Genomic DNA, 18102 nt, shown 5'->3' on the forward strand with positions numbered 1-18102 from the left:
TGACCCTTTATGAATATTAATATAAATGTCTTATATGAAGGATATTTGACATATCTTAACCCACAGGTTGAGAACCATTATTTATTTTTTATTTTTTAAAATATTCATTCTTTTCTCATACAATACATCCCAACCAGCTTCCCCTCCCTCCATTTCTCCCAGTTGCTCCCTCTCCCCCAGGTCCACATCCCCCTACCCCATCTCTCCCAAGAAAAGATCAGACCCCACTGGGACATCAAATGAACCCAGAACAAGGTACAATAACACCAGGCACAAACTCTCATATCAAGGCTGGATGAAGGAACCCAGTAGGAGGAAAAGGGTCCCAAGAGCAAACAAAAGGGTCAGAGACAACCCCACTCCCACTGTCAGGAGTCCCTACAAAACACCAAGCCAACAACCATAAGAGAGAGAATCTAGTGAAGACCCAGGTAGACTCTGTGATTACTGCCTCAGTTTCTGTGTGCCCCATGAACCCTTCTTTGTTGATTCTCTGGGCCCATGCACTTCCTGTGTCTTTGACTCCTCTGGCTCCCACAATTCCTGCTCTGCCTCTTCCTGGGGAGACCTCCAATGGAGGTCTGCCTAATGTTTGGCTGTGGATCTCTGCATCTGCTCCATCAGTTGCCTGAGATGGCCTTTCTGATGATGTGTAGATAGACTAAGCAATGATCTATGAATATAGCCAAACATCATTAGAAGTCATTTATTTGTTTGTTTACTCACACATTTATTTTGGGTCAGTCATGTTTGGTTCTACCATAGGTCTCCGGGCTATTCAGCCTCTGGTTCCCCATTATGTAGGCATGGACTCCTTCTCTGAGGTGTGGGCCTCAAATTAGACCAGTCATTTGTTGGCCACTCCCACAAGTTCTGCACAACCATTGCCTCAACACATCTTGCAGGCAGGACAAATTGTAGATTGAAGATTTTGTGGCTGGGTTGATGTCCCAGTCCCATCACTGGAAGCCTGGAAGGCCACTTTTAGGAGGTTATTTTTTGACCTTGAACTTGAGACTATTAAAATGTTCTTTCTGCTTTCCCCTTCTTAGCTTTGTATTTTTATAGCTGAAATAACCAGTAACAAGTGACCAATTATATATTCAACTTGACAACCTTAAACCACAAAATTGGAAGTTCAAGAAGCCAGAACTTTCCTTTCATAGATGAACAAACAGGCTGAGGGACTGAAGTGATGTCTCAGGATGACAGCTGGTGGTGGAGTTACTTAGACCATGTCCTCCAGCAGTCAGGAAATATACTTTCCATTATAGTAGATAGACTATACCCAATATTCAATGCTGTATGTAATTTTTGCTATTTATATTACTCTATGGTTATACTGACTTAAAAAAACACACATATGTGGTGTCCCCAAGTGAAAGAGAGTGTTCCCTCTTTCCTTTATCAAATGGTCTTGGCCTGGCTCCCAGTCATTTCCCTATGGGTCACTGGAGGATCTAGGCTGTCCCAGATGGTCCCACACTGAGTCACCTCAGCATAGAAGGAATGACTAATATCCTAACAGGTACATATCATGGTGAAGAAGTGGGAGGAAAACAACCTTGTGAAATGTTCTACCTGTGTCTGAAGGGAACAAACAGCTGCTATAAAAATAAACCAGGACAAGTGAGGAAGCTTGACTTTGTGCGTGAGCAGAAGGAGCTTGTGATTTATGGGAAGTAGAGAGCCTGGCCAAATACTGAGAACACACACTTGGGTGACAAGTTGAGACAGATGCAGGTCCCATGCTAGTCAGGAGTCCTGAGTATCTCAGATAACCTTGATATTTAAATAGCTGTGTGTCCCATGGGCTTAGGTCACTTGCCCTTCCTAGGACTGAGTTTTCTACTAGGTTGGGGAGAGTTGTTGAGCTTCCTGCTTTCCTAAGTTTTCTGTAGATTCAAAACTAACATCCTTCCTGGTCTTGATCTTGTACTATTTTCTATGACCTCATATTTTATGATAAGCCGAAAGCCACCATAATTCTTTGTGGTGGTACATCAGAAACCAGACTCATTGTCACTTTCAGTGTATTAACAGAAGATAAGTCTCCAGAACTGCTTCTCATCATGGTAATGACCCTGTAGTTGTCATAGTCTTGGATTCTGGGTATGGATAACTGTTATTTAATGAGTGGGCCAAATGATCTTTATTGGGTGTGAAATTTGTGAAATTTCTTTGGGATGGTTTCCTCAGTAGAACTATGGTGAAAGTTGGAAGATTTAGCAAGTGCCTGGATGTAATAAGAACTCAGTGCTGTCACTGGATCCCGTATGCCTTTTAAAGACTTTGCATTGACATCTTCCTCTCTAGCTTGTGTGGTTTGCGGGAGGGGCTAGGACATTTAAGAAGCATAAGCTTTAGGGTGTTTTGGAGGGGTGTGTCTTCAAAAGGTATTGTGGAGCCCTACTATTGTCCTCTGTCCCCCACCCCCCACCTAACTCTCTTGGTTCCCTGTTCTGAAGTGAAGGACTTCCCTCCTCATGTGCCCCTCCACAGAGTGTGCTGCCTTACCATAAGCACAGAGGCAAATGAGATAACTGTCCATGGGCCAAAACCCTTGAAGTCACAAGACAAAAGAAACCTTTTTTCTTTATATACTGTTTAGAGCTGATGTTTGTCAGAGTCGCAGAAAGCTGGCCAGTATATTATCTTAGTTAGGATTCTATTGCTGTGAAGAAACACCATGACCATGGAAACTCTTATAAAGCAAAACATTTCATTGGGGCTGGCTTACAGTGCAGAGATTTAGTCCGTTGTCATCATAGTGGGAAGCATGATGATATATAGGCAGAGATTGTTGAGAGTGCTCTCGAGATCCAAAGGCAGCAGGAAGAGAATGACACACTGGCCAGGCTTGAGGATCTGAGACCTCAAAGCCCACCCACCCTCAGTGACACACTACCTCCTACAAGGCCACACCTCCTTTAGCAAGGCCACACCTCCTAATAGTGCCACCATATGTCATTATTTAAGCATTATCCCCTACACAAAGTGACTGTGTAAATTTCCTTTAGTGACACACTCTTTGAATGCTAAAGACCTAGAAATGGCATTACCATGTCTAATGTGCTGCCTGGGATACTGTGTTTCTTTTCCACCATACATTTATTCAATAATATTCCTTCAAGCATACTTTAAAACTATTTTCACATTTATTTTTAGTTTATGTGTATGGATGTTCTGCTCACATGAGTCTTTGCGCCACATATGCGCAGTGCCCACAGAGGCTGGAAGAGAGCATTAGATCCCCTAAAACTGGAATTCAGACAGCTGTGAGCTGCCATGTGGGTACCAGGAAACAAGCCCAGGTCCTCTGGAAGAACATCAGTGCTCTCTTAACTGCTGAGCCACCATAGCTCAAGTAGTACTTTAAAAACATAATTTAGTCATTCTATTTCCATCCCACCTCCATATTCCCATACCTTAGATCTTTATATATAGGATCTTAAATATTAATACACTTGGCAGAAGTCTAACCATGAAATTAATGACTATAAATCTTTCATATCATAGGTGAGAAAATATGACAAAGAATTAAAGTGCCTAAAGTGGCAGATTTAAGGGAAGAATTGCAAGTACATGACCTGAATGTGTCCTCTAGCAACTAAGGGTATACATTTTCATTATAGTTGAGCATTGCCACTGCTTAATAGCATAATAACTTTTGAGATTATTATTAAGGGTATGGGAAATAAAACCAACTATTGAAAATAATCACCAGCCACAGCAGTTGAGTCACAGTCATTAGCAGGCCCCATAATAACTAAACATTGCAATAGTAGATGCCCTTGGTATTATTAACTTTGTTAGCACCTGCACACACACACCCACACATACACACACACACACACACACACACACACACACACACACACACACACACAGAGAGAGAGAGAGAGAGAGAGAGAGAGAGACAGACAGACAGACAGACAGACAGACAGACAGACACAATAGTGGATTTCATTATGATATTTTCATTCATTGTACAGAATGTAATTTTGTTCGCATTCACCCGACAAAGAATTCTTTTGTCTCCATTTTCAGTCATTCGGATCCTCTCTTCCTAATTGGTTTCCCTTCTATTTTTGTGTTGTATGTAGGTGTGTGAGTGTGTGAGTGTGTGTGTGCCCATGTCTGTGTGCACTTAGTCTTATTCTTCAAGTATTCCAGACTTGTCATTGTTCTAGAACTTTTGTTTATTTTAGCACTTCTTAAGCTTTGGCCACAGTGCCCGGTGCTCCCTGTGAGATGAGTGCCATTGTCCTCATTTTACAGCTGAATAAACTAAGGTTGGGAGAGATTCCTGCTGGAGTTCCTACAGGGTCCAGCTTCATGATCGTGTACCTGATGACTCTCTCACTTGTGTCAGAGCTGCTGTCCATGTACCTGCTTGTGGTGAAGATAAACAAATATGTATAGAGCAAGCTTAATAAGCATGGAAATTGCATCTAACAGCTGCATCTTCCCAGAGACAACTAGTCCAGTGTCACTGTGTTATTTGATTGTTATTGTCCATGGCAAGTACCGAAACTTGTCACTCACTTAGAGCATCAGCTTCAGTGGGGATGATCCTCTTAGGGTACCACTTTTAATAGGGCCTCTCTGGCTCACAGAAGTCACACAGCATCTCAGAGCACCAAGATGCTATCTCCCCATTTTGGAGCTGTGAAAACACCTAGTGAACCTTTGCAGAATTACTGCATTGTTGCTGAGAAAGCAAATAACCAAGTTTAGTTTCTGGATTCTTCTCTGTGTCCTGTGTTTCAGTATTCTTCCCAACCTTGCTTGGAGAAATAGCCCAAATCATGCAACCCTGATGCTGTAACCAAAGCTAGGAAACATGCCCTTTTCTTGAACTGATTACATCTCCTTGTTTATCATTCTGACACATTTTTTATTTCTCCCCTCATTTTAAATGCCTAGATATTTCTAAATGGTCAGAAAACAAATAAAAGGAGTATTAAAATGTAATTAAGATTTTCCTTAGCTCCACATTCCTTGTGAACTTTGTCGTCCTGTCTCATCTTGTTCCTCCCATTCTGTCTTTTCCCTTTCCACCCTTTTCTTTATCTCCCCACTTTCTTCCTTTTCTTTATTCCCAACCCTTTCCCTATTTCTTCCATTAAAAAATATTTTCTATTCCTTTGTGACTGATGAACTCCTAATAACCCTCGAGAACCCACCTCAGAGTGACCTTTTCTGGAAGCATAAACAGCCTTTCCTTTGTAATGTTCTCAAAGCCAGTGTTGTATTCCTCGAGTGCCAACGACGTTGTATTATAAATACTTACTGCTAAATGCAAATTTCCTTCATGACTTCCATGCTCAAAATACTTCAGGGATTTCTTATTAACAAGAGAATAACCTGCAAACTCTTTAGTCTGAGTCCAGTATCTTTTGTGTTGTAAACCCCAAGAGCTTTTGTAGTGTCATATTCTCCCACTCACCCATCCATCCTGAGTACCAGAAACACAGTCTGGTGTTAGGAAGAGCCTCTATTCATATCCACATTGCTAGCTGTCTCTCTCTGAGTTCCTTGAATGTGTCACCTCTGTCCTTTTCGAGCTCAGATGTGGCCACTCCCAGGGACCTGGGCTGCTGGCATCTTCCACACTCTTCATGCCATGGATGCATCTTTGTCATGGGTTGGTATACTACCTTGCTTCTCCCTCATTCTCCCATGAACTCGAGTCTATGGTTTGTCCTCAGTATCCAGCTGAGGGTGAAGTACAGTTTAGGTGCTCAACAAATTCTTGTTGAATTTAATAAGTGAAGAGTAGCCGTTGCCAACAGTGATTCTACCATAGTCATTGCATGATCATGAAGCATAAACTTCTAATCTTGTAATAAGGTAATGCAAAATGTGGCCTGTACACAGGAGTTATTAACAGGAAAGACTGATTCTCAAACTGACTTGTGATCACTGTCAATGTGGTTATTGTTAGTACATCTTATTCTTCAAAGCTTTAGAAAACACAGTATGTGTAGGCACTCTCCTGTTCAGTGCAGTTGCTGCGGGCTGAGTGCCTCCTGCGGATGTGACCCAGGTGCTCATCATGACTGGAGCTGCGCAGTTCACTTTGCCTTACGTCATTTGTCCACTGAGGTCATTTTGATTTGTCTGTCAGGCTCTCCTTCAACTCTGAATTTTCTTCTGATCTCAGCAGCTGTAATATAATCTGTAGCTAGTGAATGGTTGTTTTCAACAGTGATTTGTTTGCAGGTAACAAAAATGAACATGGACCCTTAAAGTGCCACAGGGACAATGCAGAACCAAAGTAAATACCTCTGAAGTTGTAGTTGTGAGTCTTCCCTCCTTATTTCTGGTTATTCCCCTCTTCTTTATCCCCAGCAGCCCTGCATTTCCACACCCCTGGTTGCCAGCACCAAGTGGTAATTTATCATCTTTCCTGGCAGGCTTCCTATTTCATCCTGCACCTGCCTCCTTGAAAGAAAACAAGACATCAGATACTTATTCAAATAATGGAATAGCTGATCAACCGGGTCTCCACACAATAGAGAGTTATCCATGCTAAAAGAACAACGTTTTCATGCTTTCTGTGTGACATATGCATCCTTTCTCTTAAGATTTATGAACCCATAACTATTGGTATTGTTAATATAATCAAACCTTTATAGCCTCACTCCACAGCTTAAACTTATTATCAATTGCTGCTGGAGGGAAGTCAATCAATTTCATAAATGCTTAAACACCTGCACTCTCTTTGAATCAGAGGGAAAAAAAATCAATACCTAGTGCTCATTTTTCTTGAGGTAGAATGCAACCAAGCATTGCTTACAAGTTTAGGGGAACTTGTAATTCAAGGAGCCATGCTTGAAGAGATTGTGAACTTAATCTGGAAGTTTTCAAGAAAAATTTATTCTTTCTCTTTTCCCCCATCTTGATTCTAAATAAAAAAGAAGACTGCCAAAGAAAGCAAGGCAGAACAAAGCAGGGTTCACTGACACTACTTCGGATTAAATCCCTACAAGTTGTGGGAGCACTTGCAGGATGGATATCCATTCTGTGTCCACAACACAGGCATTACTTACCTAATAGCCAGGCCTAACACTTGTGTATGGAGATGCAGGGTGGTCGAGACAGGGTCCTGCCTTCAGGATGGTAACCATCTAATAATGGAAGAACACATGCTGACAGCATGATCTAACAATTATAGACACAGGCTGATTTCAGTCTAAGTCAACAGAGACAGAGAAAGAAGGAAGGAAAGAAAAGTATTAGAGAAGAGACATGAAAAAATAGCTTATCAGAGGCCTATTAGAAACAGAGTTGTGCCTTGGCCTCTATGGTCAGTATTAATGTTTGTTTTGTAGTGAGAATGGGAAGGCGTGTGAGTCCAAGAGGGGCTTTATTCCTTTCTGCTGAGGATTGAGTGTGCTGAGCCCAACTGCAGCCCCAGGGAATACTGACTGCTATGAGATGTGAGCATTTTGAACTGGAGGTGACAGGAAGAGAAAGGGCCAAGTAATTCCATTGAAGCTGGTTTTGTTGTGAAGACAACAGAAAAATGAGCTTTTACTCACCTCAGAAAAAATTAGACATGAGGTAAAGCATGTGGCAAATTTCCCATAGGTCCTATGCAAGTATTGCATTATTTCATAAAAAAGCCCTGAGAATTTGGGGGTTTTAGTATTTCCTTTGGGGTCCTGGAACCTGTTTTCTGATAATACTGGGGGAAGACTATATGTATGTGTATGTGTATATGTGTAGTTATGTATGTATGCACACAAATGCATTTGTGTGTATGTACCTCTGATTTTTTTTTCTCAGTATTTTGCTATGACATCCATCCACAATAGTTTGTGTCCATAGAAGGGTGTCTGGCCTTCACTAAGTACTTCATCAATTCAATCCATACCTTTTTTTCTTTTTAGTCAAGGTTTCACTTTGTTGATCAGGCTGGCCTCAAACTCTCAAAGCTCCACCTGCCTCTGTTTCCTGAGTTCTAGGGATTAAACACTTGTATCACCATGACTGGCTCCATCCACACTTTTTGAATGTTACAGTCTTTCTTTTTATTAACCATCATAAGTTCACTGTCCACTTTCACAGCTCTGGTACCTCAGAACCCTGCACAACATTAGCAATTGAAAAACGTTTGTCTATTTTGCTTGAGCAAGAGACAGCTTCCTGGGATTGATGGCTTCACATACGAGACTAGAGAGTAGGCAGGATGTCCACAGGTGGGTGAAGCCTGAACTAGCTCTGAGGAGAAAAGCGTCCCTGAGCAGGTGACTCTCCTGCTCCCACTGCTGAGTGTTTCTTCTGGATTTGGAGGTGTTCATAATTAGCACACACCTCTCTAGCACTTGTGATTTCTTTGCAGTTAAGTTGTGAAGCAAAGTAGTTGCCAGGGTTAGGATAATGACTGTCTGACCTTTCTTGGAATTCTCCCCAGATACTCTCCAAGGCTATTTTTCTACTTTATACACCTGGTGTGTTGTTTGATAGTATGACACCTGGTGACTGGAATTTTTTAGCTCTCCACCTGCTCATAAAATATGTTATTTATTTTGTCTAAAAATAATCTACATTTTTTAAAGGTGTAGAACAGAAAAGAACCCAATTAAAAAGTTTAAATAGTCAAATTAAGCAAGAAACATCCAAGGTTAGCCTGGTCACCATCTGCCTGGTTTTTAGCTTTTGAACAACTCTTGGATGGACATGGATGGGAAGTTCTTACTTTTTATACAAGACCAAATCAGCACTACTTTTCTTTGCTACCCTGCCCCTGTATCTTAAGAATTTGAAAGCCTCAGGGGATACAGAGAATGCTACTTTATCCATCAAAAGAAAGACCATGAGAATGTGCTGTTCAGATCAGGTAACCCCATAGATGGGGTCCCCAGTCTTGGTGTCTCTGGTAACAGTGCTCAGCACGCATTTCCACAGTGATAGCCACTAGCTAGACAGTCCACACTGGCCGCTTGTATAAAGATACACATGGATACAACCAATTTTGTGGAGTTTGCTTTATGTGACCTTCTCTTCCATTTTAGTTAACCAACTTTCAGACTGTTGATGGAATTTACAAATAAAGATGTATTTTTTTCTGATAAGTTATCAAGATTTGATACTAAAGAGATCATAAGTACATACTTATTTAATGCTTTTGGAAGCATTTGCCATGGCTAACAAAAAGAAGACATGCTGCCTGTTCTGAGGAGAGTATCAGATGACATCAGAAGCCTGTCTGAGCAGTCACAGTTTTTGCTTTTGAAGGTTGCCCAGTCTCCCTGATTGGTTATAGTGTGAGGATGGTCTTCCCATAACAGGCCAGTGAAAAGGTGTGTTTTGAAGATGAATGTGAAAGGTGATCTTTACTGGCAGAATGGTAAGGGAAAATATCCAGGCAGAGTTGCTGTAACTTTCTGTAGTCTGTATAGGCCTAAAAAAACAAAACAAACTGAAGGATTTGGGCATTGGGTATAGACCAATTTTCCCGAATCAGATGCTTGTGCCTGCTTTCCTCTCTCCTTGACATTTCCCTGGTCCACTCCCTGGCAAGTCTCAGCTTCTATGTATTCTTGGAACAAATCTGATAATGTTATGGGGTTTTCATCTTGGCTTTGTCATTTTATAATGACATCAGTGCTAACTCCCCTTCTTACCCCATGAGTGTTTTTGGAACATCAGATAAGATATTTGTTATGAAATGATTTTAAATTTTAAGTCACTATTAAATTATTTTATATTATTATACAATCCTTTTCCTGTTACAATGAAATGTAATTGAAACACATAAAGTTGCCACGTCACCAGTTCAGTAGAAAGTTATCAGCTAAGGGATAGGATTAGTAAAATTAGTAATGTGTTTCTGTCACTTAGCATAGTGTCTGAACACGTACAGGGAAACTCAAGGAAAGAAGCCAAACTTTTTAAAGAATTTATAAGGTTGAGATGTGTTAAAAAAATAAGCACTTAACTTGTAATAAAACATTAAGAGGTGGGAATTTGGGATGTAATTTGGTCATGAGAGATTGGCCCCCATTGGTGAGATAAGTGCATAAGACCCCAAACACTCCTTTGATATTTTCCCACCATATGAGGACACAGTGAGAATGTGGTGGTCTGTCACTCAGAGGGAGCTCTCAACAAGTTGTGAATGCACTCTTCCCATAATCTTGGACCTCCCCGCTCCCAGAAGTATAAGAACAAAATTTCAATTACTTATAAGCTATCAGTCTACAGTGCTTTACTATATAGTATTATCAACTAAGATAGAGTGAGTGACAATGTTGCTGAAGACCATATACAGCTAAGAGCATAGATAACTAAAGATCATAGACAATAAAGGCAAATCAGAAAGGATGAAAAGATTGTCCACCTAAATACAAGTGTCATGTGAATGGTATACGATTTAGGTTTAGACTTTAGTTTAGAAGCTACGCCTCCAGAAAGACAGAACCAATATTTATTTTTTTCAAAGTTAATCTTTATGGTTAACAGCAAAATCACTTCTAAGCTTTGGATTAAAATCAAGTACAATAATCAGTAACTAAAACTACAAATGTTCCATCCCATAAAATGGTTAAAACATTGAAAACATACTGGCAAATAAAATATATATGGGAATTAACATAATGATTGAGAATTAAAGTGTTATCACAATAGACTTCATAGTGGCATTTCTCTTAAGATGCCAAATTTCTGAATAAACTAGATGTCAATGAGTGGTTAAGAAGAGAGATAATATGTGATATAGTTGCAGAACCAATATTTATAAATAAATAGATTATAGGCAGATAGATAGGTAGATGATAGAGAGGTAGATACAGGAAGGTGTGATTATTGTGGAAGCTGGCCCCTGGAAGCACCACAATAGACAACCTGCAAGTTAATGAACCAGGGAAGCCTACATGAAGCCTGCCCAAGTCTTAAGGCCTCAGAACCTTGGAGGCCAAAGGTGTGATTCTCAGTCCAAGGCTAAAGGCCCATGAATCCTGGAAAAGGGGCACACTTATGTAAACTTTAGAATCAAAAGGTCAGAGAGCTCAGAGTCCTCTTCCTGTCTCTGAGGGCAAGAGAAAAATAGATCTGTCATAGCTCCATTAGAGACCCAGATTTGCCCTTCGGTCACTTTTGATCCTCTCTGGGGTTCTAGCCACTGGATGATGCCCACTCATGTTGAGAGCCACTGTTTCCATCCAGTCCACTGACTTCACCTTCTTTGGAAGTACTTTCATGAGTATACTGAGAAATAATACTTTGCCAGCTATCTAGCTACTACTTAACCCAGTAGTGCCAACACACAAAATTAACCTTGCCTACAAATTTGGGTCTTTTATCTAAGCACTCAATGTAAAAGAACAGAAAGTTGAGGATTGTTGCTGAGGAAATATGAGCTGAATGAATTTATTATCAAAGCTAATTTGAATATGTAACATGAGTTTAAAATTCCTAATGATTTGTTGCTATGCCCATAGATCAGTGCACTGCTCAACCCTCATCAGAGAAGACTGCAATTAACACAGAGTCCCATGACTTGTGAATGTTCAGGGAATGAAAGACCAGGGAGTGTGCATCCTTAAATGGGACCTTCTGTACCAAAACATTTTCTCCCAAGTTTAGGGGTCTTTGTGGGAAAGGGGGCCGAAAAACTGTAAGAGCCAGGTGTGATGGGTGACTTTAAGGAAACTGTTTTTTGGACACAGCAAAGCACTTGCACATATGAACCTCCAGTTGGACAACATGCAAAAGACCTGACAAAATCCTAGTGTGGAGGTGAGGAGGTAGTCATGAAATCCCACCCTTAGCTAGGGAGCTATTGGTGTTTGTTAGCTGCTGGGAGAGGGAGAGACAGTTCTCTCTTTGAGTGTGGGCCCTGGTAGGTTGACTGCACTCCAGGCTAGGCAAGGCTTTATACTTAAGGTATACTTTATACTTTATACTTTATACTTTTATACTTAAAGGTTGTTGATTAACACAAGGAAAAATAGAACTTGAAGTTAGGTAGGTAGGGGAAGTAGGGGTAGATCTGGAAGGGAGTTAGGGAATGGAAGAGTGCATATGATCAAAACACCCTTTATGAAATTCTCAATTAATTAATTAAAATAACATTTAAAATTCATTAGACAGACATAGTCAAACTACTTATAAATATTCATGTTCATACCCACAGACCAGTGCTTCTCCTGGTCTTAGGCAGAGACACATCTTTCTACAATGGGCAATGGTTAATAAAGAGATTCATAACTGGTCAAAGTGCTGAGACTAAATGACTGTTAAGTGTTTGGGCCTAAATAGAAAATCTACATCAATGCTCCTCCAACCCCAAGACCCAAGAAATATCATGGAAGAGAATGGCAGAGAAATGCTACTACAATGTCTTCTGGATTTAACATGGCTGCTGCAATCATGAACACTTAGAAGCTGTGGATACATGTGCAAGATTGGTTCCTTAAGTATTCCATCATAGGTCAGAAAGAGCTCAGAGGCTCTATCCTTCCTGAGGCACTATTGGCACTTAATTGTTGCCAGTGGAGGGAGGTGTTATATTCTTCAGTAGTCTAGCCCCTGGCAAATTGTCCATGCTCTAGTAATAACCTACCATGTCACACAAACAATCTTAATTAAATTCAGTGGGTCAGAAACAACAAAAGACAAGAAAGTAGGAAGGGAACTAGCTAGAAAGTAGAAAGGGGTCATCAGGAGTGAAAGAGGAATAAGGTAGGGTAATGGTGGGTGGCCATGATCATAATACATTTTACATATGTATATATTATAATATATCATATACAATGTATTATAATATATGTAATATATATATATATTACATATATATATATATGAATGAAATTGTCAAAGGAAACCATGTTAAATTCTGCTGCCTTTGCAGTCACAATATGGTTGAATAATAGAATTAAAGTTATTAATAAAAATCACTAGTCAATTATCTAATGAATATTTACAGAGGAATGACTGTGTGTTAGACTGTGGCAGAGGGTGGGGTATAGCCACCGGTAAGTAGTCCAGGCTCTAGCAAACACCTACCTGTGCTCATAGAATCAGCCTTATTAAACCCATTGGGTAGTTAATTAGCTTGGCTATTTGCTAGGCTAGATGTACTTTGAACAAAAGGCACAGTTTCAAGGCAGCATTCTTCTACTACATATTCATTCATGCTTATCTTATGACTGGGTAGCAAAAAGTATAAAAATATAAAAACACAAAATCCCTAGTAATTGCATTATTCAGAAATAATGAGTTATTTGTTTTTTATTTTTGTTTTCCTAAGATCATGTTATTACACTACTGCAATTTCATTTTGCAAAAGTTGAATTGGATTGCATCAATTGGAATTCTTAATATCATGCCATGTGTATTTTGAAAGGGCCTGGTCTCCTACCTTGTAGCTGTATTGAATATTTTGATTACATACCTTCAAGAAACAGTCTCATTCACAGATCTTCATATATATCTCTTACTGTTTCTAGAAATCTCCCACAGTAAAGTTTATGAATTAAGTAGTACAAATGCTAAATTTCCTGAAATAATGCTGTATTTTCAGGATAATTTTTCTTATTTTTGTTAAGGTGACTGTTCAGGGAACCATTAAGAGGTACACAAATACAACCTTAAGATGGAAAATATGCCCCAAGGTAACAAAACACATGTTTTTGATTATTAGACATGGCTTAGGAACAAGCTATACAAAAGCAGATAGTGTTTACAGATGGTATGCTTAATTCCAGTTTCAAACTTTGCCAAAGCTCCAAAGATCTCTCATTCAGTGAGGGTCACATGCTGTTCTGCAAATTAATCTTTTGAATATTTTAATCTGACTTCCTTTGGTTTATTCTTCTTATTGTCAATTTTTAATTTGTTAGGTCACTTTGTACTTTTTGCCAGTGCTCAGCATATCCTAATTTTCCCAAGGAACACTTGAGTACAAAACCATTACTTAAGATCTAGCCTTAAAACCCTTGACTTACGAGGCTGCCTGGTAAGCCACGGCAGCAGAACTAATAGACAAAGCTTGCTGTATCTGGTTGCCTGGGCTAGTCGACTTGCCTTGCATATGTGAAGATATTAAGTTCCTAGCCAGTTAATTAAAAAGAGCTTCTTCGTGTGTCAACAGTGCAGGGCCAAGTCCATGCACAGGGTGCAGTTACTCCTGTTTCAGGAGACAACAGTCTCCATGTTTGCACACTTTGAAAATTGGTTTGTTTTCTGAAAGTGCCTACTCCTCACCTTCACATTTCTTGCTAATAAATTAATTTCTGTCCCTAAAAGTAAAGCTGGTTTCATCCAAAACGTTGTAAAAAAAAAATGTCTGGTTGCTTTTCATGAATTCATTATCTTCTCTTTACTCTGAAGGCTGACAAGGTGTCACTTCAGGACAATAGAAACATTTCACAGAGTGCTAGCGAAAGTGGTAAGTAACCCATCACAGGTCTTGCTGTTTGATAGACATAGAGACATAGATGCATGCTTGGGCTCCATCTTACCATCCAGCTCATCTTCATCTTCTCTAAACGTAACTGCCTGACCATAATATAAGGATAGTAATTGCACCTGCCTATGTTACTGTATTTATATTAGGCTACTATAAATGATATTATTCTGAATCACAGGGCAGGATCCAGCAGCTATTATTATTAATCTATTTTAAAGAGGCAGGAAATATGTGAATTTTGCAGCGCTTTTGTTCCCATTGTCGTATTTTGTACTTAACTGTCCGTAGAGACATCTCTCACAATGAGTTGTTGACAAAAGATAGCTCTACAGTTGACATTTCCTATCTGCTTTGTCATTTTTACCCACTCTATTATAATATATAATTAAAGAAGAGCCTATATAAAAATTGGACCCCCAATTTTATGTTATTTTTATATCTATGAAGGCAAGACCACAAACTAACTCGGTAACAGATGTTACAATCCCAGCTCAGTTCTGAGAACAGTGAAAGCAGAGCCCTGAAGAACTATTGATTTCAGACTGTAAAACAAAGTTCCAGGAAATAATTACAATTTAGAGTTCAAACCTTCAGGTATGTGATACTGTTTCTGGGTTCTGTGTATTAGTCAGTTGATTTATTCATCTGTTCCTGTACCAAGGCCACATTCTTAGTTACTACAGCTTTCTAATGGGTTTTGTATGGTAAGGATGCCACCTAGCTAAAAATAAAATTTCTTGGTCTGTTGATCTCTTTTGGAAGTTTCAGAATCAGCTTATCAGAGGGATTTGAACAGAAATTATGTAGAACTTATAGATTTGTTGAGTAGAACTAAGTGTGGTCAGCCTAGGATTCTGAGGCTGCTTCAGACTAAAAGGACGGAGTTGCTTGTGCTAGCCCTTCCTAAAGTAATTCTAAGCCAAGAGATTATGGAGATAAGGTTCCTCAGCTTGGTAACCTGACACCAGCTGAATGTGTTCTAACTGGAAGCCTACTTGTTTTCTGTTTATTCCATTTGTTTCAGATATAGGCGTATTACACCCTAAAACCGAGAGTTAAGGGTAACTGGCCTGCTTGGCAGGAATGGGTACAATCTAGAGAACCTTGTTCCTTTTTCATTGGCTATCAATTCATGAAAATAATGGAACCCAAGAAATTATAATTTCCTTGGGAATCTTTGGTTGGGAAAAGCTTGAGGGCAGCCAGAGGAGGGCAGTCTAGCCAGAGAAGGACAGTCTAGCCAGAGGAAGACAGTATGGCTAGAGGAGGAACTACAGCCAGAAAATAAACCTCTACAACCAGAGGAGGAATCTACAACCAGAGCAGAAATTTAGAGGCAGAGGAGGAATCTACAGGCAGAGGAGGACTCTATAGGTAAATGAAGACCTTGTCTTGTGGAGAAAGGTTTACAAATGGTCAATGACCTTGCAGAAGAGTCTTGGAGCTCAGACCATGGTGAGCTGGGATCACACCTTGTATGGACTTATTAGGTGCATGTATGTCTTAGTTTCTATTGAAATCTTACTCTCATGTCAGGATCCAAAGAATAGATTTGGGGGTTATCACTCTATCTGTGTCCCTCTTACCAATATAGACACATTGAATAAATCTCCTTTCTCTGTTTTCACTATTTAAAACATTTCTTGGTTCTTTAATCTCTGTATTTTCAAATGTTGAATATTTAAGATTTTATGTATACATGCAATGTTTTGACCAGGGCCACCCATACTCCCCACCTACTCCTCTCATATCACCCCACTTTTATTCTCTACTAATTTCATGTGTTTTTTTTCCTTAAATCCACTAAGTCCACTTCGTCCTGTCAGTATGTGCTTGTGTATAAGGCCATCTACTGCAACGTGGGTAGCCTCTTGGGGACATATCTCTGAAGAAAAAGACTCTCCTTTTCCACACAGCCATCAGTTACCAACAGCAACTCATCTTGTGGTAATATGTCAAGTCCACATCCCATTTTCATGCTTGGATTTTGTCTGGCTTGATTCTGTACACATCTTGTGCATGCTTTTATAGCCTCTGGGAGTTCATATGTGCTGCGACCTTCTTGTTTTATGTTGTCTACCATGGGTTTGCTGTAGTGTTCCATTCCTCTGGCTCTTAGAATCTCTCCACCCCCATCTCCTGGGGTAACCCATTAAGCTTGGAAAGAGGTGTGTGTGACAGAAATGTCTCATTTGGAGAAGAACACTCTCAAGTCCCTTATTTTCTAAACCATTCAATGAATTACACACATTGCTTATATTCTTCCTTTTACACCTTGATAGCACTTTAAAATACACTTTGGGCATCTAAAAGTAATAATCTGGTTCATATGGAAATTAAAATCATATTCCTTCAAAACCTCCAATAGCAACATGCTATTCCAGAATGAAATTGAACAGCATCATTAAGATATTTAGAAGACTGACCGAGCTAAGGTTTTCATATTCACTAAAATTGACTTTGCAGATTGCAAGAACATCTGAAACAATATCCATATCAAGGACTTGTGTAATACTGTTACAATGAGCCCCTCCTGGTGAGAATAAATTCTGGAAAAGCAAAGTGAATAAGGGATTAAGACTAAATCAGTGGAAGGATGGGTAGGGTGGGATAATAGTATGTAACAGAGTATGGCTCTGAGCACATTGATATGGCAAGCTGAGATTTTAAATGCAGTCAGAACTGGAAGGGGTATGTCATATATCACAAATCTGAAGTAAGCTATGTCGATGTGTGTGCATGGCTATTCTGTTGAAAATCATAAGTCAAAGAGTCTTCATCATCACATCAACATTATACTAGTGTTCCATATGTATTCAAATATACCAATGACAGTTCAAGACATGAGGGGCCAACAAATGTTGCAAGCTATTCAAATCAACAGTGATTTCAAAAGGCTATAGGTATAAGGTAAATGCTTGGAAATAATGTGTTTCCACTGGTGAACAATATGCACTTTTTAAGTCTATATATTTTTTTCTTTTTTGAGAAAGAGTTTCTCTATGTATCCCTAGCTGTCCTGGAACTTGCTTTATAGACCAGGATGGCCTCAAACTCACAGAAATCCCCGTCTCTGTCTCTGGAGTGCCAGGATTAAAGGTGTGTGCCACCATGTCCAGCTTAAGTCTATGTATCTTTTCAAATGTGCGTAATATTTATTCTGGCTCCTAGGTTTCAGTGCATGGTTAGCTAGAAGGTGGAGCCTTCCATGGCAGAAGGAGTGTGTGCCAGGGAAGTCTGCTTTCTTCAAGGTGGACAGAAGTAAAACTAGTGGGATAGGTCAGGGACAAAGACACAGCCTCAGTGAGATACTTCCTCTACCTAGGCCTCACCTTTTAGTTCCCAACATCTCCTAATAATGCCACCAAATCATGACTCCATTAATTAATCCATTGATCAGATTTGAGCTCTCATAATCCAGTTACTTCTGACAGCCCCCTCCTCCCCAGCATCACACTGGAAACCAAGCCTCCAACTACGAGCATTTGGGGTCATTTCATATCCAAGCCACAACAGATTCTTAAAGCATATAACAAGAAGAAGTAAATTAAGTATAGGTGAGATTTGAGCCAACTAAAACAATGGTATTTTAAAACAACTTTCTGTTAAAGTCAGGGAATTGCCATAAATCAGTGTCTCTCTTGTCTAATATCACTTCAAGACCATCTTGACTTTCT

The sequence above is a fragment of the Cricetulus griseus genome (assembly GCF_003668045.3).
Source record: "Cricetulus griseus strain 17A/GY chromosome 1 unlocalized genomic scaffold, alternate assembly CriGri-PICRH-1.0 chr1_0, whole genome shotgun sequence".
NCBI classification, from domain to species: Eukaryota; Metazoa; Chordata; class Mammalia; order Rodentia; family Cricetidae; genus Cricetulus; species Cricetulus griseus.